We start from the raw sequence: 24,008 nt of genomic DNA on the forward strand, positions 1-24,008 counted from the left end.
TCATTAGCGCTAAACAGTAACTGCCTGCTCGCTAATTCCTCTGTAATTAGGGGCTCTGAATTCTTTTGCTTACACTCAGCCTAGTCTGGCAGCCTTGATGTACCTCATTAGCAGTTGGTAACAGAAGCTGTAGATACAAAGATACAACAGGGAGCTGGGAAGAGGGGGAAAGGGGGGAAGACAGGAAAAGGAGGGTATTCTGCGGCAGGGAGAGGAGAGATGGGGGAGGGGAGAGGTTGGCTCAAGGGCAGCAATGGAGACAAGAACGCCGGTTGGATGCGTGTCTGCTTTGCGAGGAGAGGCTCCAGGCTCAGTCTCCACCTGGGGCTTGTTCTCCGCTTTCATGGGAGCCTAAGAGGAGGATTGAATGTGTGACGGGCTATTTGCCGCCTCCTGCAGGGGCTGGACAATCCCTTCCCAGCGACCACGGCAGCTACCTGCTCGCCTTCATTCTTGCCTCAGCAGCATTGACAAAGGACCGCCAGCCATGGGTTGCTTTGGCCTTGGAGTCATTCTCTGCTCCCAGCTGTACGCCAAGGGACATTGAACGGTGCAGCTCGGAGGGCGGGACTGGGAGCTGGATTGTTTCCCTAGACTGAGCCCGGCTGTCGCCTTTGTATCGATAGTTCACTGACGCTCCTTTACGTGATAATATCAGGTGCTGGGCAGCACAGTACGGTGCTCACACAGCAGCCAGGCAGGGGCAGACAAAGCCATGAAACTGCTGTGGTTTGAATGGCACAAGGAGAGCCAGCCTTCTCCAGGGAGACTGTGAGGGCAAGCAGATGGCGCTGGCTGACTTCAGACACGGTAGCTTCTTTAGCATCCCAGATGGGAGAACAGCCCTAGAGGGGATGGAGGAAACCCCTGCAGAGGAAGCAGGGTGTGGGCTGAGAGCCAGAGCCAGAGGAACGGCATTGCAGAAGGAGATGACATCACAGTGACCGTAGTGCGAGAGGGGTAGCCCAGGAGCAGGGGAGACACCTGTTGTCTCTCAGGAAGGTGTTGAGGCAGAAAGGGGTGGGAGAGAAGCAGCCGTGCTCTGGGTCCTAGGCTGACTTTCGGGCAGAGGGGAGGGTGCCAGGCTGAGCAAAACCACAGGCAGGGATTGGAAAAAAATTCTGAGAATTCAGCTGCAGCTGAAGCTCCACCTGTGGCTGCAGAAGATTGTGAGAGAGGAAGGGTCTAAGGCAGGTTTTCCAGACCTTGAATCATTCCTGTAGCTCTTTTCTGGGACTTCTTTGAAACATCCTTTTTGAAGTAATTGGACACACTGTCCCAGGAATGGTCTTGTCAATGCTCTGTGTGCTGGCAACACAGCCCAAAATTGTGCTGTTCCTCTGAGCACAGAATCACACTGGGAGCTCACGTTCTCTTGGTTTCCATCTTAACCCCTCAGCCCTCTTCCGTGTCATTCCAAGGCCAGACAGGACCATTGTGATCATCTCGTCTGCCCTCCTGTAGAACACAGAGAACTTCCCCAAAATAACTCCTAGCTTTTAGAAAACCCCCCAATCTTGAGTTAAAAATGGCCACAACCCTGGTACATTGTCCCAGTGGCTAATTACACCTTATTTCCAGTCTGAATTTGTCTAGTTTCAGCTTCCAGCCACTGGATCATGTCAGACCTTCCTCTGCTACAGTTCCCCATTCTATAAGTATGACCTACATTCTTTGTTCCTGATGGATGACCTTCTGTGTGGCTGTGTTGAAACACACAATGTTCGAATGAGCCCAAGCAATCTAGGTTGGTTTGTATAACACTCCTGTCCCCATCATTGTTTACCAGGCCACGAATCTGTGTGTCATCTGCCAACGTGACCAGCAGTGGTATTGTATTTTCTTGCAGATAATTGATGAAGGTATTGAATAGCATTGGGCTAAGAATAGATTGTAGGAGCATTCCACTAGAAACACAATGCTGATTCCCCAGGTACAGTTCCTTTTGGAGATATATCCGTCAGCTCGTTTTCAATCCATTTGATATGTGTTATATTGCTTAATAAGAACGTTGCGTGGTACGGAGTCAATGAGGGGTCAGGTATGTCTACACAGCAGTGCTTCCCAGCGTGGATACACAGACACACACTAGCTGTGCTCAAGCACGGACAGCGGCTCAGGCTAGCCATCCAAGTACACAGAGAGGGGATTGGGCAGGTTTGTACTCAGATGGGTAGCACACTGCTAGCTCAGCCAGAGCATGTCTTTCTATCCGCACTGGGAAGCCCACTTCCAGCTGCAGTGTAGACAGAGTTTATTTATATTATGTCAACACAGTTACCTGTATCAACCAAACTTGTAATCTCATAAAAAATACATGTTAGTTTGGCGAGATGTATTTTCCATAAAACCATGCTGGTGGACATCACTTATGTTACCATCCCTTAATTCTTTCCTGACTGCGTCCCATATCAGCCGTTCCCTGATCTTGCTCAGGATTGATGTCAGAGTAACTGGCCTGTAGTTAATCCCATTTACCCTCTTTAAATAATGACACAGCAAGAGGTTTTTTCCAGCAGAGTCTCTGGAGAGACAGACTCAAAATTCTCCATCGTGTGGCCCACATGTTAAGACAGACATTACCTTGAGAACACTTCTCACAGTCATGCAGATCCACCTCTCCGCTCATTTGTCCTTCACCCAGACCCATCTCCCCATCCGTTTTCAGGAGAACAGACTCACCTTCCCTTCATCCATCTGCAAGGCGGCTATGTCCCTTCAGGATTGGCCGTGATGAAGATGATGATGGCCTCCCCTTCATGCTCACCTGACCTCCCTGGGGCAATGACACCAGTAGTTTACATGGAAAAGCTACTTTAGGAAATTAGCTTCTTTTAATACAATTTGGTGATTGAAGCAAAGAAGTGAGTCAGCACCATGTGACCTGCCTGCCCCACTCTGCAAGGACACCCGGAAACTTCCTGCTGACCGCCGGGGGACCAAAGCATAGGCGCCGACTCCGTGCGTGCTCTGGGGCTGGAGCACCCACAGGGAAAAATTGGTGGGTGCTCTGCACCCACCGGCAGCTCCCCGCCCTCCCGCCCAGCTCACCTCCGCCTCCTCCCCTGAGCGCGCCGCGTGCCCGCTTTTCCCCCCTAGCTCCCAGCGCTTGCGCTGCGAAACAGCTGTTTTGCGCGGCTGGGAGGGAGGGGGAAGGAGGGGGAACGTGGCGCGCTTGGGGAAGAGGCGGGGCCGGGGCGGGGATTTGGGGAAGGGGTTGGAATGGGGGCGGGGCAGGGGTGGGGAAAGGGTGGAGTCGGGGCAGGGGCGGGGAGGGCGTGAGTACCCACCAGCGCCAGGGCAAGTTGGCGCCTATGGACCAAAGACTACTGTTTGGGAACAGCTTCCTTAAGAAGAAATGGGGCCCAAAAGAGCATGCACAGATGTCTATAAGGACCTGCAGATTTGTTACCACCAAGGTTCCCTGTTTTGCACAGGATGCTGCATTGTCAGCAAAGGTTTGCAGAGGCCAGGACCAGATTCTGTCTGCTTCTTTGCTGGAGTGAAAGCTGAAGAGAGGGCACTTTCCCCCAACACTCCTTGGGCTCCCAGAACCTTGGGGCTCACACTCCTACAGTGGCTGGGGTGGCACCATGGCCCTGTGCCCCTTCTGCACTGGCCAGCCCTGGGTGGATTGCAGATGGTACTCTTGTGTACATGCACGGCTCTCAACCCCACACTTTTCACCACCACTTTCACGCCACATTACAAGATGGCAAGTAGGTACAAAAACATGGACCAAACAAAGAGATTTAATGATCCAAGAAGGTCTGCAAATTTCCTGCTGAAACATGAACCAAAATCGCAGTCACAATGTCCCTGGGATTTCTTAGTGGTTTTGCAATGGGAAGAACCATGCAACAAACATTTCTGAAATTCCCATGCTGGATTGCCCTGCTGCTCGGTCGCATTCTGTTTATAATGTACGGTGGGGACAGTGTGTCTGTGATGTGCCGCGCGGACGCTGTGTCCGTGATGTGCTGCGCGGACGCTGTGTCTGTGATATGCCAGGGGGATTCTGTGTCTGTCACGTGCCGTGAGGCCGCTGTGTCCATGATGTGCCGCGGGAACACTCTGTCTGTGATGTGCCGCGCGGACGCTGTGTCTGTGTCATGAAGTTGGGACGCTGTGTCTGTGATGTGCCAGGGGGATGCTGTATCCAAGAAGTGTCGCGGGGAAGCTGTGTCTGTGCCATGCTGTGTCGTGGGGAGGCTGTTTCTGTGATCTGCCGCGGGGACACTGTGTCCCTGATGTGCCAGAGGGACACTGTGGCTGTGATATGCTGGGGGATACTGTGTCCATGATATGCAGCAGGGACGCTGTGTCCGTGATGTGCCACTGGGACGCTGTGTCTGTGATGTGCCGTGGGGATGCTGTGTCTGTGATGTGTCGTGGGGATGCTGTATCCGAGATGTGCCGTGGGGACGCTGTGTCTGTGCCGTGCTGTGTCGTGGGGACGGTGTCTGTGATGTGCCGCGGGGACGCTGTGGCCGTGCCATGCCGAGGTGTGATAAATGAAGGGGAGGAGGTAGCTCCCTTTTATGGACACCCAGCCAGACAGTTAGCTGTAAAATTCCTCTTATTAGCTGTTCTCTGCTTGCTTTACCTGTAAAGGGTTAACAAGCCCACAGGTAAAAGGAAAGGAGTGGGCACCCAACCAAAAGAGCCAATGGGAGGCTAGAACTTTTTAAAATTGGGGAAAAACTTCCCTTTGTCTGTGTTGTGGTTCTCCAGGGAACAGGCCAGCAGTTATGCTGTGAGAAGCTTTAAGTCAGGTATGAAAAACCATCAGATCATACCTGAAGATTGCTTATCTGAAACCCCAGATATGTACGTAATTTAGGGAATGTCTAGGAAGACACAATTAGGTTTATTTCTGTTTATTTCTTATTGGCTTGTGGATCTCCTCTGTGTAGACCCCAAATGCTTTTGTTTTGCTTGTAACCTTTAAGCTGGACCTCAAGAAGGTTATTCTTGATGTTTACATTTTATAAGTGGGTTTTTTTTAATCTAGCAAAAGCCTAAGTTCCAAATGTATTTTCTTTCTTTTTGGTTTTAATAAAATTTACCCTTTTTAAGAACCAGATTGGATGTTTGATGTCTTAAGAGGTTTGTGCACATGTGGTTTAATTAGCTGGTGGCAACAGCTGATTTCCTTTGTTTTCTTTCACAGCTCTTCCCCGGGGGGGCGGGTGAAAGGGCTTGAGGGTACCCCACAGGGGGGAATTCCCAAGTGCTCCTTCCTGGGTCCAAAGGGGTTTTTGCACTTGGGTGGTGGCAGCATCTGCCCATCCAAGGTCAGAAAGAAGCGGTAACCTTGGGAGTTTAATACAAGCCTGGAGTGGCCAGTATTAATTTTTAAAATCCTTGCGGGGCCCCCACCTTCTGCACTCAAAGTGCCAAAGTGGGGAATCAGCCTAGACAGGGGGCTGGGTCTGTGATGTGCCGCGGGGACGCTGGGTCTGTGATATGCCACAGGGAAGCTGTGTCCGTGATGTGCCGCAGGGACGCTGTGTCTGTGCCGTGCCGTTGGGACACTGTGTCTGTGATGTGCCGCGGGGACGCTGGGTCTGTGATGTGCCGCGGGGACAGTGTGTCTGTGATGTGCTGATGGGATGCCGTGTCTGTGATGTTCCAGTAGGACGCTGTATACATGATGTGCCAAGGGGACGCTGTATCAGTGATTTGCCGTGGGAATGCTGTGTCTCTGATGTGCTGCTGGGTGCTGTGTCTGTGATGTACCATGGGGACACTATGTCCCTTATGTGCTGCGGGGACGCTGTGTCAGAGATATACCGCGTGAACCCTGTGTCTGTGATTTTTGGGGGATGCTGTTTCTGTGATGTGCTGCGAGGATGCTGTGTCTGTGATGTGCCGCGGGGACGCTGTGTCCGTGATGTGCGGTGGGGATGCTCTGTCTGTGATGTGCCACTGGGACGCTGTGTCTGTGATGTACCAGGGGGACGCTATATCTCTGATGGGTGTAGGGACCATGTATCAGTGATGTGCTGTGGAGATGCTGTGTATGTGATATTCCATGTGGACGCTGTATCCCTGATGTGCCAGGGGGATGCTGTGCCTATGATGTACCACGGGGACGCCGTTGTGACATTGCACTCCATATGTTTTATGGAAATATGCTTATGAGTGTGAATATGATGTAACTGGAATATGCTTTATGCAATAGGTCTCTCATAAGGTATCATAACAAAGGTTATAACAGGCTGAAATTTTTCCTCCTATTTGTATACATGTATCATTCTTGTATCTGAAACTAGAAATATGAAGTATAACTCTGAGGTCCTATTGCAATTATGCAAAGTGTGGGCCATTAATGGTGGTTTAGAATCTTGATGGCTCCCATTGACTAGGACAATTGGTTGTAAATGGTTTATTTACCTGCAAACCTTCCTGTGTACATTTGGGCCAACCCAGGAAGAATGGAGACTAGGGGTCTTACATTACATGTGACCATGTCACATGACACTGGAATCCATCTTAATCCTTATACTTTTCCATTGATGATATAAGCATTATACAGTGTAAAACAGATTTATTTGGGGTTTGGATCCCACTGGGAACTGAGTGTCTGGGTGCTGAAGACAGGTAACCTGCTGAGCCATTTTCAGTTAAGTCTGCAGCTTTGGGGGCATGGACCTATCCCTGGGTCTGTGTTACAGCAGGCTAGCATGTCTGGCTCAACAAGGCAGGGTTCTGGAAATCCCAAGCTGAAAGGGAAAACGGGCTCAAAGATAATTTCAGCACATCAGGTGACAGTCCCAAGGGGATCTCTGTGACCGAACCCATCACAGCTGTGTCCATGATGTGCCGCGGGGACGCTGTGTCCAAGATGTCCCAGGGGGACGCTGTGTCTGTTATGTGCCGCGGGGACGCTGGGTCCATAATGTGTCGCGGGGATGCTGTGTCTGTGATGTTCCATGGGGATGTTGTTTCTGTGATATGCTGGGGGATGCAGTGTCTGTGATGTGCCACGGGGACCCTGTTTCCATGATGTGCCAGTGGGATGCCGTGTCTGATGTCCCAGGGGGACGTTGTTTCCTTGATGTGCCTTGGGGATGTCGTGTCTGTGATGTACCGGGGGACACTCTGTCCGTGTTGGGCCACGGGGACGCTGTGTTTCTGGTGTGCCATGGGGACGCTGTTTCCATGATGTGCCGTGGGCACACTGTGTCTGTGATGCGCCAGGGGGACGCTGTGTCTGTGATGTGCCATGGGAAGGCTGTGTCCATAGCGTGCCGTGCCGTGGGGAAGCGATGTCCGTGATTTGCCACGGATACGCTCTGTCCGTGATGTGCCGTATGGACGCTGTGTCTGTCATGTGCCATGGGGATGCTGTGTCCGTGATGTGCCAGGGGGGTGCTGTGTCCGTGATGTCCAGCGGGGACTATTATTTCTCGGGGACGCTGTGTCTGTTATGTGCCGCAGGGACGCTGTTCCATGATGTGCCATGGGGACGCTGTGTCTGTGATGTGCCACGGGAAGGCTGTGTCCATAGCGTGCCGTGCCGTGGGGAAGCGATGTCTGTGATGTGCCGCGGGCACGCTCTGTGATGTGCCGTATGGACGCTGTGTCCGTGATTTGCCGTGGGGACGTTCTATCCGTAATGTACCAGGGGGACGCTGTGTCTGTGATGTGCCCTGGGGACGCTGTGTCTGTGATGTGCCAGGTGGATGCTGTGTCCATGATGGGCTGCGGAGACGGTGTGTCTATTATGTGCCACGGGAATGCTGTGTTTGTGGTGTGCCGCGGGGATGCTGTGTCTGTGACGTCCAGCGGGGACTGTTATTTCTGGGGGACGCTGTGTCCGTAATGTGCCGCAGAGACGCTGCATCCATGATGTGCCACGGGGATGCTGTGTCCGTGATGTGCCGCGGGGACGCTGTGTCCAGGATGTACAGGACAACATACTGCTTGCTCATGATATTTCAAGAGCCACCCTTTTGCGTGTCCTGGTTTCCTCTGTTAGCACCTGCAGAACCTCTGTCCTGGTGCACAATCTGGGCGGTTTGGGGTGGGTTGTGGAGCACCAGGGAGGAACGGCCCCTTTCTGGGATGTGTCCCAAACAGCCCTTTGTAGCGCCAGAGATATATCAGACCCTGGCTCAGTACCGTGAGGGAACGGAGTGAAGCATACAGAGGAGGAAACAGGAGCTCCCAATGATCGGGAGAATGAAAACAGCTAGTTCTTCCAGAACACATCCCTTTAATGTGCCCCTCTTGTGTCACTCCGAGCAAGAGGGCAGGAGTAACTCTGGGGCTAGGGGCTCTTGGTTGAAAACAGATGTCCAAGAAGAGACCTGGGACAGGCAGCAGCCCAGACTGCAGTCAGTGTGTCACAAGCGCACCCCAGTGCACATCCCAGATTGCTTTCTCATAGGGTACGTGGCCACTGGGAGCGCACTTCCCTGCCTGGGAAACGCTGGAGCTAGAGCGCTAAAAATAGCAGTGTGGCCGTGAGGGCACAGCCTGGTCTGTGCCTGTCATGGGTCAGCTCCCTGGCTCCACCAGCCACGGGCAGCACACGCCTCTCTCAGCCTCTAGAGGCCCTGCCATCCTTCTGCAGGTTAGTGATAGGCACGTTCCAACCCTGGGGCCCTCCCGGCAGCCCCCTGGAGTGTCCAGCCCTGGTCCACTGGACACTGTCAGAGTTCCCAGATCCATTGTTCTCCCCGCTCCCGAGCTCTGCTCAACTCCCAGCACTTAGCTTTGGTTATAGTGAAAATAAGTCTAAGTGTAATTAGCAAAGAACAGAGATTTGGGAAGTAACAAATAAACACATGGCTACATGTAAAATAAAATCATAACGCTGCCCACGCCTACACTGAACTAACAAGACACTTCCCTCTCTAATAAATTAGCTCACCCAAAGTCTTTCTCCCAGCGTTTGACAGCCAGGCTTTCTGTGACCCTCCGTCAGTAAGACAAGCACGCTGGCAGCTTGTCCCCCAGGTGAAGGAGACTGTGTGGCTCTTTGCATTCTCCTGATATACCAGACTACTTCTTTGATCATAGTCATAAACAGGACACCCTCCTGCTGTGTGTCCTTTCCTGTAGATTTTGTGATCTCTTGTTGACTTCACAGTCTAGGTTAGCAGGTGGCTCCGTAGGCAAATAGACTTACCTTGGAAGATACACAAAAAACAGCCAGGGAGAAATAAACATCTGCTATCCCCTGCCTGAGCAGAACCTGCTTATCATCTTCTGGTGACGGATCTTAACTTACACACCTTCAGAACATCATTTTCAGCATAGATGCCTAACTCCTTAAATATCACCATACGTAATGACCAGTGTCTTACTGGCTGTTGGTAGAGATCTCCCATGTTACCCTTTGGCACACTGTTATGTAGACATCAGACCCAGGAGATCCCTGTAAAACCCTTTACTCCCCTTGTGCCCTCTGCCACACAGACCCCGGGGGCGGCTGAGATTGTACTCGGACGGCCAGCCTGAACCACCACCCAGTCCGCCACAGCCAGACTGCTATTGTAGCATGCTAGCTCCAGCAGAGTTCGTAGGATCTTGCATGTCTGTTTACCCAGCTGCCGTGTAGCCAGACCCTTCGTGCCTGGATACCATGGTGATGGGGGCAGCATAAACACTTAGGCTTTGTCTGCACTATGAGCTAGGAGTGTGATTCCCCGGCTTGTGCCCACAGACGAGGCTCCCTGTGAGCTAGTGTGAGTCTAGTGTAGCCACGGTCGCATGGGCGGGGGCAGTGCAGGCATTATACCACCCTTTTCGGGCAGGTTTGTACTTCACACGACTCAGCCCTGGCTCTGCTGCCACTGCCTATGCTACCGCGTCTACACTGCTATGTGTCCTCTCACTAGCTCCCATCCAGCTCCCACGAGCACGTGCACACGAGCAGGGGAAGCGCAGCCCTAGCTCGGAGTGTAGACGTAGCTTACTTCAGCATTGCCCAGGGAGACTGAAAGTGTACTGAGCACCCGGGGGTCTCCTCTCCCACGTAGGACAGGAATTTTATAGTTTCTCTCTCTCTCTCTATCTCTCCCCTCCACCCCACTCTGGTTTATTTCTCAGGATCACATTTCTAGAGCATTTACTGTTCCTGGACAGCCGTCGACCATGAGGGCACATCCAGGACAGAGACTCAGGCAGGGTTTCAGTTTGCGCCTGAGGGCGGAAAGGCAGCCCAAATGCATACAGCAGGTCAGCCGAGGGCTGGACTTAGTGTCTGAAAAGGCATGTGTGTGCTAGGAGCTGGGAAATGCACCTGAAAGAACTAACCCTGTGCAAGGCAATCTGCCTGCCCATGAGAACTGCCCTTCTCCAGGCCAAGATGGCTCTGATGCAGACTACGGTGCCACATCCATCAAAATGGGAGTGGAGCTGGGAGCCAGGGGGCTGGAGACAATGTGGGGAGCTTGTCCCGTCCCGGCACAGTTCAGTGGGCAAGCCCAGGGCACATCGGTTCTGATAGACGCTGAGACTTCTCACCAGCAGAGATTCTGTGCACAGCCTGGTTTCCCTCACCAGGGGTTTGCGTTCCCCACCGCTCCCTTCAGACACGAGTAGGGAGCCACGGTCTCCTCTCTTTCCCTCAGTCTTTGGATTCCGCACCCCAGACGCTGCTCATGTTCTCCTGAGTCAGCCACAGCACTTCCTAAATCACTAGCGCTCACGCCTCTGTCTCCGGGGAGGGAAGCAGCATCCAGGGGCTGGTGTGTGCAGGTGTCAGACTGAAGAGTTGTAATGGTCCCTCCTGGCCTTTTAAAGCGATGAATGAATCTATCTCCCATCGTCTCTCCCTGCAGAGACAAGGAGATAGAAGATTCATAGACTGATAGAGTCCAAGGCCAACAGGGACCATTAGATCCTCTAGTCTGACCTCCTGTATTTCACAGGCCAGAGAATTTCACCAAGTTACCCCTGTGCTGAGCCCAATAACTAGTGTCTGTTACCGTCCAGAAAGGCAGCCAGCCAGGATGTGAAGACGCTGAGAGATGGAAAATCCGTCACTCCCCTTGGCAATTTGTTCTCGTGATTAATCCCCCTCACCGCTGAAAATTCATGGATTTGTTTGGCTTCAGCTTTCAGTCCCTAGTTCTTGTTCTGCCTCTCACCGGCCAGGCCATCACTACAGCTCCTCTTCTCTCAAAACCATCTAGCTCCCTTCTCCTCCTCCGGGCTCCTCTGTCTGTAACTCAGGGCTTTCTCCCCCAGATCCGACTATTCATTTCTGCTCTCTCTTGAGATCATGCAGCCATTGCCTCTCAAAACGAGTTAACTTGACATTTGTTGCCTAATGATCCTCTGGCCCCGCTTCTTTCTCTTGCCCCGTCTGATTGTCTGGCTGAGGGCTGGGTGCTGTGGACTGCAGTGAACCCCTTTGTCTGGGATTCACCCTCTGAGGTTTTGCTCTTCGAGGAGAGGGGGATGCAAGACATCTGAGTGGGCCAGACGCATGCTCCCTCTTTTGCCCACTGGAGACTGCCCCGAGCCAGGACTCCCATATGGCAGGAGCGTTGCCAGCTGCTAGCACCTCAGGACTCTTCTTTCTGTTGCTGTCGCTGGCAGTTGGAGGAAGTTGGCAAACTAGGGCATGAGATACACCGCTAGAGCTTTCCTGGCAAATTCTGTAACCCTCCTGTCACCAGCTCTGTGGGGCCCTCCCACCTCCTGATTCCCGAGCGTCCCCATTCCAGAAATGACTCCAGGAGTTTCAGGTTTCCGACACCGGCCTGGGGCTTGAGAAACCTGTCCCTGACAGAGAGGGGTGGACGTCTCCCGTGCTTGCTCAGTGCGGCTCCCCCTCCCAGAGATGAGCTTGTCCCCGCTGTGTGCGTGCATGAGACAGACGGAGTGACTGAGGCGCTAGCCCTTGGCTAATGTGTGTAAGATGTGGCTAATCCGTACTGCTACACTTGGCAAACAGAGTCTGCATGCTAATTGCCTCGCTCCTGTGTGAGGCCCTGGGCATAGCACCTTGGCTGGGGGGATGTAAGAGGTCCCATAGTGTGTGGTGCGCTGGGAGCATGTCTGCCTGCCATGAGGGGTACAGAGCCTGGCCCTGCCCAGCTCCGGCCTGCCTGCCACCATGGGGGGTACGGAGCCTGGGCCCGCCCAGCTCCGGCCTGCCTGCCATGGGGGGTACGGAGCCTGGGCCCGCCCAGCTCCGGCCTGCCTGCCACGGGGGGTATGGAGCCTGGGCCCACCAAGTTCCGGCCTGCCTGCCGCGGGGGGTACGGAGCCTGGACCCGCCCAGCTCCAGCCTGCCTGCCACGGGGGGTACGGAGGCTGGGCCTGCCCAGCTCCGGCCTGCCTGCCATGGAGGGTACGGAGCCTGGCCCTGCCCAGCTCCGGCCTGCCTGCCACGGGGGGTACGGAGCCTGGCCCCGCCCAGCTCCAGCCTGCCTGCCACGGGGGGTACGGAGCCTGGACCCTCCCAGCTCCGGCCTGCCTGCCGCGAGGGGTACGGAGCCTGGACCCGCCCAGCTCCGGCCTGCCTGCCATGGAGGGTACGGAGCCTGGCCCTGCCCAGCTCCGGCCTGCCTGCCACGGGGGGTACGGAGCCTGGGCCCGCCCAGCTCCGGCCTGCCTGCCACGGGGGGTACGGAGCCTGGACCCGCCCAGCTCCGGCCTGCCTGCCATGTGGGGTACGGAGCCTGGGCCTGCCCAGCTCCGGCCTGCCTGCCACGGGGGGTACGGAGCCTGGACCCGCCCAGCTCCGGCCTGCCTGCCGCGAGGGGTACGGAGCCTGGACCCGCCCAGCTCCGGCCTGCCTGCCACAGCTCTGTCTGTCATTGGGAAAACCATTTTCCATACAATGAGAATGGTCTGGGGCTGACACAGGGCACCAGACGGCACTAGCCTCACTCTGCCGGCTTGGCAGGGCCTGTCCCTCTCCTCATCCCCACGAGGGAGCAGTGGCACTGTTCTGCCCGCAGAGCCTGTCGCCATGGCCCACACACCAACCCTGGCTCCAGCACACCAGGAGCCTGCCATTTTGGAGGCCATCCTGAGAGCCTCAAGTCTCAGGCCACAAGCCAGACGTCTGGCACGGCTGAGGAAGAGGCTAGCTGGGGGTCAAAGACCCAGTCATTCATGGCCAACTCTTCACCTCGAAAGAAATCCACAAGGATTTTAAAAATGAAGGGCCTCCTTCTCCCCTCCATTGCCCCACTGTCCGTGGGAATGGCAGAAACATCCCTCAGCTTCATACAGTGGCTACCGGTGCTGGGGAAACTAGTTACAAAGGCCCCTTGTCCAGTGTGTCAGAGCTACACAGGCCCAGTGTCTGACTCTAGGCCCTTGAATTTGGAAGCTAGCCCCTTCTTCTTCCACAAAATGGCTCTGGGAAATGCCTCTGGATGGTCCCTACATGAGCCAACAACATCTCCCACCCACGTTCCTGGCAGGGCAGCGCGGTACTGTGGGACGGACTCCCTGGCTCCTCTCAAAGCTGCAGGCCATATGCAGTTCTGCCATGACCTAGGGTGATGTGCTAAGCTCTGCCAACCCACACAGGTCAGGGAAGGAGCTGGATGCAGGACAAAGGAAACTCAAGGATTAGAAGAGGAGTCAGGAGCAGTTTGTGAAGCTGTTGCAAAGTGGGGTGAACGTAGCGAGCATCTACTGTAACCTTCTCCAGGAAGAAACAGGCCGGGGTGAACTGCGTCTGGGCATCCCCTGTGGCTAGGGCCAGTTGAGCCATAGGTGAGTTTCTCCCCAGACATGATGGCAGCTCCAGAAACAGAGGGAGCACTCCATGGGGCACATGAGGCTAGGTCAAAGTGGCCCGAAACAAATTCTCCGTGCTGGAGAAGGAGTTGAAATGGTTTGTCCCAGGCCCTGCGCTAACAGCAGGACCCCCTTTGCTCCAGCCACATGGCACTGGAGCAGGGCGCACCCAGGTTCGGGTTGTGGGGGAGGAGACAATGCCAAACCTGCCCCAGGATAGTCCACTGACACGCACGCTGCGCTGCCCATCCTGCATCTCTGCCCAGCGCCAGCAGCAGAATCCCCCCTGCTCCGTTGGCGGGCGGCGAGGTTTGTAAACTCAGTTAAACAAAGAGACAGGAGACGGCCAAAAGCTTCCATCTGCCTGAGCCAAATTACTGGCCTTGCTGCATTAGGAGCTGCTTTAAAGCCTGTAATCCAACCCCAGTGGGGCTTTCGTTCATTCAAGCGGGGCCAGAGCCAGGGCCCAGCTTTGGACTCAGCTGCTGGGGTTTTTTTAAGCTCCTCCAGCATTTGCAGTTGCAAATGCAAGAGGCCAGAGAGCTGGGCCTGCTGGGAAATTTTCCAGACGCTCTGTGCACACAAACAATGCGAGTGTGAGCTGGAGGGGGCTACCTTGCCAGCCACAGGCCGGCAGCCTGTGAAATGGAATCCGGCAAGCTGTAATATGCCAATCCTCTATGGCTGCCGACAGTGAATTCCCTGGCCCGAGGCTGCACTGCAGTACAGGAATGAGCCGCTTGTTAAACTAGCCCGAGTGCCATCAGCTCTGCACCTTGTCATTGCTTCCTCCACTTCCACTTGGAGGCAATTGATTTCCAAAGCTTTGCCATCATGGAGGGAGGGGTCAGTGGCACTCAACTGGCCAGGAAGTTGAGCACTGCCCAGTGTTTGGTGGGTACTGGCCCTGTGGCTAACTTCTGGAGAGTCCCAGAGTGGGGACTGGGGTGCAAGCTCCCTCCACGGGGCACCGAGGGAAGCTAGAAAGGCCACACGTGACACCCAGACCTCACCACACACACCGGGGTGTGTGTGTGTGTGTTAAATATTCCCCTTTAGTTCCGTAGGGCCATGGCCCTCACCTTGTTTCCACTGCAGAGCTGGATACTGCCTGCAGCCTCCAGCAGAGCTTGGCCCCTCTGCAGCAGCTGCATGGTCTCTGCTGGCACCTGGTCAGAGCGCAGTGCCCTCAGTGTGGGATTCCACCATCAACCGGGGGGCCCGGTGGCACACACAGGCTGCTTCAGAGCAGAGAGGAAACAAGGCTGCACCAAAAGGGAGAGAAGCAGCAGATGCCAATGAGGATTATCCCAGGCGAATGACACAGGCAGTGTTAGCTTGAGGAGCATTGTCCATGCCCCAGCTCCGGGGGTGTGACCTGCTGCCGAATGGTGGTGCGTACGCCAGCGTTAGTGACAACAAGGTGCTGGCAGTTAGAGGGGAGAGGAGCCGAGGCAGATCCCGGGGTCCGGGAGGCATCCTGCTCCCCGTGGGCAGTGGAGGCGTGGCAGGGGCAAGCAAGGGAGGACGTTTGCCAATAACAGCCAATTGTTTTGGCTACAAAAATCCAGGAGGACCGTGGAAAGTTGGCTGTGGCTTTGAGCCCAGTGGGGGCAGTGAGTGTGAGGCAGGGGTGACTTGAAGGCAGACCCGGAGACAAACATAACCAGGCATCCCTGTCAAGCAATGCAGCCCAGCCCAGTCCTTGTGGCTGCGTCGGGAAGGGCCTTGGTAGGTAGAGACCGCGGGCTGTCAGGAAGGAAGCTACAGCGGCTTGGGGCGAGGTATTTAGAATGATAGGGGCGGTGACGATGAACCGTCCCTGCTCTGCAGCCAGTCCTGTCATCTAAGGAAAAGGGGCTGCTCCATCCATTTCAAGGGGAGCTAGTTGTGAACAAATAGAGGCAGCCCAGCCCTGCTGTGAGCCTAGCAGGAGGTGGAGGCCCAGGATGTCAGAAAGACCGAGAACATGGCTGGCGTTTGCAGTGAAGGCTCCTTGTCAGACCTCATGCTCCAGGAGTGGGCTAGTTGCCTATAGGAGTCAGACAGGACCATAGGCGCTGACTTACTCAGATCCCAGGGGGCACTCGACTCCTGCTCCACCCCAGGCCCTGTCCCCACTCCACCCCTTCCTCCAAGCCCCCACCCCTGCCCCACCTGCTCCTCCCCCCAGCGCCTCCTGCACACCACTGAACAGCTGATTGCGGCGGGCGGGAGGCACTGGGAAGGGAGGGGTGAGGAGCTGATCCGCAGGGCTGCTGGTGGGTGCTCCAGCCCCAGAGCATCCATGGAGTCGGCACCTATGGAGAGGACTATTCCACCCATGATTGGACAGGTGCATTATGGGGCTCTGTCCTCCAAAGCATTGGGTATTGGGCACTGCCAGAGTCTGAATTCCAGCCTTGATGTCACCAGCTTCTTTGAGCCCATGGGCTGGGAAGCCCCCAGCTGCCGTGCGGTGAACCTAGGTGCCTTCCTCTTTGCTGCAGAATGGTGAGGCTCAGTTTCTGATTGCCCCAGACAGTTAGAAGAAGAAAGGGATCCTCTGGTCGTCCAGGGTTTGAATCCCAAAATGACCATGTAGGAGCTTCCCAGGAGCACTGTCCTTTTAAGGGTTAGCTGCTTGGATGCAAATTGTGATCTCGTTACTCATGTCAGTAGTTCCTTCAGCTTCACTGGGGCTACTTGAGTGAGTAGAGGAGTCACAGTTTTGCCCTTTGTGAGCAACAGTGAGAGCAGGCCAGGCAGGGGGTGCAGTGCGTGATGAACAGACTGGCTGCAGTCTCCAGTCCCCAGAGGTGGGTTGTCAATTCCTGCCCTGGCAGTTCAGCTCCCTGCAGAGCTGGAAGGGGAAGTGGCCACTTTTGGCTGCTCTCCCACTGCATTCTTCACCGTGCCTGCCCACCACCATGCCTGCCCTCCCTTGGCCTCCGGACCAGCCAGTGCCTGCATCTCCCTGGTATGTTCTTCCCCTGCCGCTTCGTCTCCAGCCCGAGGCCATGCCGTTAATCCTGACCCCAAGAGCACAGCCGTCTCTGCATGCTGGTAATTGAAAATGTCAGAATTCCCTGCTGACCAGCTCCTAATAAAAGTGGTTCCCAGTCTGGTAAGCTGACACTCCAGGGACTGCGATCTGTCAGAGGGGCTGGAAAGCGCCCAGCTGTTCACCCCTTCATTTCCATGGTTAATTTCAAAGTGCTCTAAAGGCGAGGACGGGGCCTGGCTTTGCTCTTTCGGTCATGACCATTTCCCAGAGCAAACGTTGCCTCTGTCTGACACGACATGAGTTGCTGGGATTAAAGTGATCAGAGATGGGGGTTATGCTGCCTGTAACATGACCTTCCCAGCTAAGCCAGAAGGGGGAAGGAGTGCCTTTGATACCGGGCCTAGATGGAGCCAACCTACTGACAAGCAAGGAGTGAAAGGTTCACCCTGCAGTTATGGCAGCTGGGGGAGGTGGAGAACCAGTGGTAACATGGATGGATTGGAACTGGCATGGTTGCCAATGGAGATACAGCTCATGACAGAGAAATCGGAGAAGGACTGTGGTTTCCTCCGTCGCTGGCACGTGGTCCGAAGTCTAAGGCGATAGGTAAAGTCAGTGAGCCGCCACGCAGCAGCCAGGAGACAATGAAGAGGACTCCCAGGCTGGGGCGTCTAAGGCTCTGGTTAGTTCTGTGCTGCTCCCTAGAATCTCCAGTGCTACCTTCATGTCTCTTCCCCCAACCGTTTCCTTGTTGTCCCTGGACCCACAAAGGTAATTGTGGATCTTTGCATCTTCCCGTAAGTGCCATGCCTGTGGAGGCTCTGAATCGCCAGGGAGATTATCGACCATGTTTCTGCAGCTGGGACTCCTACCGGCCAGAGCCCAGCCAGCCCCAGCCCTCTGGGAGTCTGACTTAGTCCTAACAAAGCAAGGCAGGTCCCTGCCAGTTGGGCAGGTCCTGGAGACAAGCAGCTCTCTGGTATTGAAGTGTGTTGGGGACAAGGCAGTGTGAAGCCAGTGGAGAATGGGTCACGTCACAGGGTGACAGGCTCTGTATTCAGATACGTAGTCACAGACATGATAGTCTCATTCGCAGTCTCATTCGCCAGTGGTAATGTGTCTGCTCACCTTTGTCCGGCTCTGTGCAAAAAGCCCTTAGCACTGATTGCAGTTTACATGGAAGGTAGACGCAGACCACCGGTGGGAGAGCATGTTTCCCTGCAGGCGGGTGGCCTCTGGGTCTGTTTTCGGGGGGCTAAGTAGGCAGCAGTCCCCGGGGGGAGAGACAGCTCCCACGGGAATTCCTGCTCTCTCCGTGATTAGAGGCAGGCGGCAGGGCACGCACCCGCACTTAGTTTGAGGACTCTGGCCTGCTGCTGCTAGAAAAACCCTGTCCTGCTGCCGGTAGAGTCAGGGGACACTTTGGGGCGGGGATCACCTATGGGCAGGGCAGCCCCAGATGACCTCCCGTCCTGTCCCAGCCAAGCAAAGACTCAGCATATCCTGCGATTTTATGGGAGGCCCAGAGCCTGCCAATGGGCCTCTTTTGTCTGCTTTGCCTGATGCAATTCTTCATAGTCTGATGATTCCCTGCTGATTTTTGTCAGTTTTATCATAATGAATTGCCTTAAGCATCACACAGCAGCTTCCCCAATTACCCTCATTTCCAGTACAGCCGAAATCTCTCGGCCCCAGATCACATCACAGTGTGGTGCATCTGGTGGATATTGCAGAACTTCAGGCAGGCGGCTGAGGCTGGGGCCAGGAGTTGGGTTTGGTCCTAGAGAAGCGGACGGTGGGAATCTGACAGAAAGCAGGTGGAGGGGAGGCAGGGACCGTCTTTGTATTCGGTGTTTGCACAGGGTTCTGGTCAGTGACTAGGGCTCTGAGGTGCTACAGTAACACGATTAATCAAGTGCAGTTCTCTTCCAAATGGAGACTAAAAGTGGCTCTGGGGGGCTCTTCGTTTATAGGCTCTTAATAATTTCCAGATCAAATGGGCTCAGCTTACAAGTCAAAAGATGCTTTTCCAGACTCAGCCAGGGGTCTGTGGGCCAAGCTCATGCATCATCACTAGTGATAAAGACCATGCAGCGCAAACTGTGCTGTCCCTGACATCTGCAGCTTTTTAGTGGGTTCGCACAATTTGAACATGCGTTCCCAGAGCGATAGTGTTCCTAAAAGGGCTGATCCTTGGATAAACAAGCCAGGGGAATCTGAAGTAGAAGGGAGGCGGTATTACCTCTGGAGACAGCACTGGAGAGACCATTCCTGGGTGCTGTGTCCCAGCCCGGTGCCCACACTTTAAATCAAAAGCTGAATCATTGGAAAGGGCTCAGAAAAGAGCTACGGGAATGATTCAGATTCTGGAAATCTGCCTTATAGTGGGAGACTCATGGAGCTCAATCTAGTAGCTAATTGGAGAACAGGTGAAGAGGCAGTTTAATCTACGGGAAAGATTTCTCAGTCTAGACTCCTCTCTCATCTAGCAGACAAAGGCAGAACGAGATCCAGTGGCTGGAAGCGGAAGTCAGTACAGTTAACACTGGAAATAATAGGCATACATTTTAACAGGGAAGATAATACTTAACCACTGGAATAACTTCCCAAGGAGCGAGTGGATTCTCCCTCACTAGCTCGGCCACAAGTGTTTGGGTTAGATGCAGGAGTCACTGACCTGTGTCGTTCAGGAGGTCAGACTACAGGGTTATAATGGTCCTTTCTGGCCTTCTTATGAAACCTAAGTACTCTCTCTTTCTTCTTCGAGTGATTGTTCACGTCCATTACACATTAGGTGTGCGCGCGCCGCGTGCACGAACGTCGGAAACTTTTTCCCTCAGCGGCTCCCGTCGGGCCTGCAGGGTCTCCCCTCCCGCCAGAGCGGCGCCCCGCTCTAGCGTATATATATCCCTGCCGGCCCGACCCTCCCTCAGTTCCTTCTTACCGTCCGTGGCGACGTTGGAACAACTCTGTCTCTCATCTGAGAGTGTCCCTTAGCATAGTAATTAGTGTTACAGATATCCGTTCGTTAGTAGTTAGTAGTTAGTGTTAAGCTAGCAGTTATCAGTTCTTTACAAAGGCTTAAACTCTTTGTGTTAGGTGTTTGGCTAACCCCGGCACCGGCCCTGGGCAGCGGGGCATGCCGCACGCCCAAGGCTTCAAGGCTTGTGCCACGTGCCGCAAGCCTATGCCATTGAGTGATCCACACGAATCGTGTCTCCGTTGCCTGGGGGAAGCACACCAAAAGGAGCGCTGCAAGATCTGTAAGGCTTTCAAGCCCAGGACTAAGAAAGAGAGAGACTTTCGCCTTAAGCAGCTGCTCATGGAGTCGGCGTTACAGCCCTCCACTTCTACGGCACCGTCAACCTCGGTGCGGAGTGCCCCGGCATCGGTTCGGGATCCGATGCCGGCGGGGCAACCTAAGCCTACGGCACCGGCTCGAAGGGAACACCCCCGGCACCGGTCCTCTTCGCCGGCTAAGCCGAAGGGCCAACCCAAGGCCCGAGGACGTTCCCCGCACAAGAGGGTAGCGCCCGCGAAGACCGCAAGTGCCACTAAAGCCGTTGCGGTCCCAACACAGATCCCGGTGCCAGTGGCTCCGGCGCCGAAAGGCCCGTCGAGCCCCGGGATAGGCGCGTCGAGTGAGGAGGAAGGGCTGGAGGAACTGTTGGAACAGCCCTCCACCCCGGACACATTTGAGGCAGCAAAGGACCTCATTGAATTGTCCGCTGAAGGCACCCTCCGCGCTAAGGACATTCCGCCGAGACTGCCGTCCAAAGGCAAGCCGGCAATGATGCGCCCATCACGGTCGCCATCTCGGCACCGTTCGCGGCGCCAATCCCGGTCGAGCTCCGCCTCGGTGGACTCCCGGCTTCCCTCCGCGCAGTGGGCTGCACAACCGTCGGGCCCCAGCAGACGCGAGGCACCGGCCCAGCAGCCCTGCTCAAGCAGGCACCGGGACGTTTCGGTCGCGCGATCCCTGAGACCGTCCTCCCGCAGCCGCTCCCGGTCCCGGGGCCACCGGTACCGATCCAGGTCCAGGTCGGCACGGCGCTACTCCCGGTCCCGGTCACGAAGGCACCGCTCTCCAACCCCAGACCGGCACCGCCCCACGGCACCGCCGTGGCCCTCTAGTTCACCGTCCATAGTTTCGGAGGTGGACTCGGACCATTCCAGCAAATATGCCCACAGAGCGCAGGCCAGTAGGGAGCACGAAGCCTCTTGGCAACCACAGTGGGGCCACCCAGGGCAATGGCCATTCTGGACCCCTTGGGCCTACCACCAACAAGGCCCCCCATCCAGAACCTCGAGATCGGGCCCCTCAGGACACCGGTCCCGCTCCCCACGGTGGCGCCCACCCTCCCGCAGGGAGTCCACGGTATCCAGGCCGCCAGAAAGGGAAAGGGCCGACTCGGCACCGAGCCCGGCACCGTCTCAGGCCCACGTCAGAGAACGCACTCCGGAGGAGCACCCTGCTGATGAGGAGTTACAGGAGGAAGAGGACGCACAAAAGGCCATGACCTCCTCCTCCTCACCAGACGAAGCCATGGCGGGCACAACAGTGTCCGGTCCTCCCCCGATTGACCATCGGGCACACCAGGACCTGCTCCGCCGAGTAGCCCTCAATTTGGGGTTGCAGGCAGAGGAAACCATAGAGCAGGAAGACCCTATGGTCGACATTCTAAGCCCGGAAGGCCCCTCCAGGATTGCGCTCCCGCTCATAAAAACGGTCCAATCTAATTACAAGACCGTATGGCAAACACCAGCCTCCGCGGCGCCTACGGCAAAGGGCGTAGAGAGGAAATACTTCGCCCCATCCAAGGGGTTTGATTTCCTATTCTCCCACCCAACCCCATGTTCGCTGGTCGTCTCCGCGGTCAACGAACGGGAGCGACATGGCCAACAGGCCCCGGCCCCCAAGGCCAAGGAGGCAAAACGCTTGGACTTATTTGGGAGAAAGGTCTACTCGTCCGGAGGCCTCCAGCTGCGGATCGCGAACCAACAAGCGATCCTGAACAGGCACAATTTCAATTCCTGGGCATCGGTGTCCAAGTTCAAGGAAGCCTTGCCTCAGGGCTCGCAACCTGAGTTTGCTGCCTTAGTAGACGAAGGGAAGGCGGTGGCCAAAACCTCCTTACAGGCCTCACTTGACTCCGCTGACGCAGCCACTAGGACAATTGCGTCAGGAGTGGTAATGAGACGCTCGGCATGGCTGCAGGCTTCCGGCCTTCCCCCAGAGGTGCAAAACACCCTCCAAGACCTTCCGTTCGAGGGTTCAGGCTTGTTTTCGGACCAAACGGATGCCAGACTACACAGCCTTAAGGACTCTCGAGCTACCCTCAAGTCGTTGGGGATGCACACCCCAGTGACGCAGAGGAAGCCCTTCAAGCCCCAACCTCCGCAGAGGCAGTACCACCCTCGTCCTAGACAGGAGCCGTACCGCAGGAGGGGCAGGGATAACAGGCGTAGACGCAACAACACGCCCAACCAAGGCCAAAATCAGGGCCAAAACAAACCGCAGCCGGGAAACAAACAAGGGTTTTGAAGCTGCGATCGAGGACAGTGTACCAACCTCTGTTCCGGATCCCCCCCTGTGTTTCAGGGACCGCCTGTCCCGTTTTTACCGTGCTTGGTCACGTATAACATCGGACCGCTGGGTCCTACGCACGGTGGAGGCAGGATACACCCTTCAGTTCTCCTCGCCCCCTCCCTGCCACCCCCCAACCCCGTCCCTCTTCAGGGACCCCTCTCACGAGCAACTCCTCTTGCAAGAGGTGCAGGCCCTCCTCACAGTAGGAGCGGTGGAAGAGGTTCCTCTGGACCTCAAAGGGAAAGGGTTCTATTCAAGATACTTCCTCATTCCCAAAGCAAAAGGGGGCCTTCGTCCTATTCTGGACCTACGCAAGCTAAACAAATACTTGCTCAAACCACGTTTCCGTATGGTCTCCCTTGGTACCATCATTCCATCCCTGGATCCGGGGGATTGGTACACTGCCTTCGATATGAAAGATGCCTATTTTCACATCGCTATCCGACCGGCCCACCGGCGGTTCCTGCGCTTCACTGTCAGCCAGCGCCATTTCCAATTTACAGTTTTGCCCTTCGGCCTGGCAACAGCCCCGCGCGTATTCACGAAATGCATGTCCTTGGTAGCAGCTTTTCTTCGAAAAAGAAGGATGCGCGTCTACCCATACCTGGACGACTGGCTCCTAGCGGGCCGGTCGGAGGCCGAGGTTCGCTCCCATGTGGCATTGACGCTACAGGTGTTCCACGAACTCGGTCTACTGGTCAATGTACCCAAGTCATCACTGGTCCCTACGCAGAGACTGGACTTCATAGGGGCAGTCCTGGACTCAGTGGCGGCACGGGCGAGTCTCCCCGTGTCGAGGTTCCTGGCCATTCAGAAGGCCGTGAGCTCCATCCAGCAATTCCCCACGACCACGGCCAGATGTTGCTTACAACTCTTGGGGCACATGGCGGCCTGCACCCACGTAGTCGGACACGCCCGCCTCAGACTCAGGCCGCTGCAGTTGTGGCTGGCCCAAGCATATCGCCCCAACAGAGACCCCTTAGACCTGGTCGTGACTATCCCGGCTCGGGTGTCGAACGCCCTCCGTTGGTGGCTCGATCGGCAGCAGGTTTGCGCGGGGGTCCCTTTCGCCGCCCCACAGCCCGTTCTGACGTTAGTAACAGACGCGTCGGACCTGGGTTGGGGGGCGCACCTGGGGGACCTGCGCACTCAGGGCTTGTGGTCCAGGGAAGAAAAGTTGCTTCATATCAACCTGAAGGAGCTAAGGGCGGTTCGCCTCGCCTGCCAGACCTTTCACGCTACCATAAGAGGCCACAGCGTGTCGGTTCTGACGGACAACACTACCGCCATGTTCTACATAAACAAACAGGGCGGGTCCTGGTCCTCTCCCCTCTGTCACGAGGCACTCCGCCTCTGGGACTTTTGCATAGCCCATTCAGTCCACTTACTAGCGACATATCTCCCGGGGGTCCAAAACGGACTAGCGGACCACCTCAGCCGGTCCTATCTCATGCACGAGTGGACGTTGAAGCAGGACGTCCTGCGTTCAATCTTCCGGAGGTGGGGGTTTCCCCAGGTGGATCTCTTCGCCACCGAGGACAACAGCCAATGCCCCCAGTTTTGTTCATTCCAGAACCGCAGTCCGGGCTCATTGGCAGATGCCTTCGCAATCCCGTGGGGCGGGAGCCTGGGGTATGCCTTCCCCCCATTCCTGCTCATCCACAGGGTCCTCCTCAAAACCCGCAGGGACAAGGCGACAGTCATCCT

At 55.6% G+C, this 24,008-nt stretch overlaps 1 protein-coding gene across 1 annotated transcript in view; it reads left to right on the forward strand.

The window, feature by feature from the left end:
• EPHB2 (EPH receptor B2) overlaps nucleotides 1-24,008 on the forward strand; it is a 203,604-nt gene that overhangs the window by 134,626 nt on the left and 44,970 nt on the right. The gene's annotated exons all lie outside the window — the stretch shown is intronic.

Source organism: Emys orbicularis, chromosome 22, assembly GCF_028017835.1.
Source record: "Emys orbicularis isolate rEmyOrb1 chromosome 22, rEmyOrb1.hap1, whole genome shotgun sequence".
NCBI lineage: Eukaryota > Metazoa > Chordata > Testudines > Emydidae > Emys > Emys orbicularis.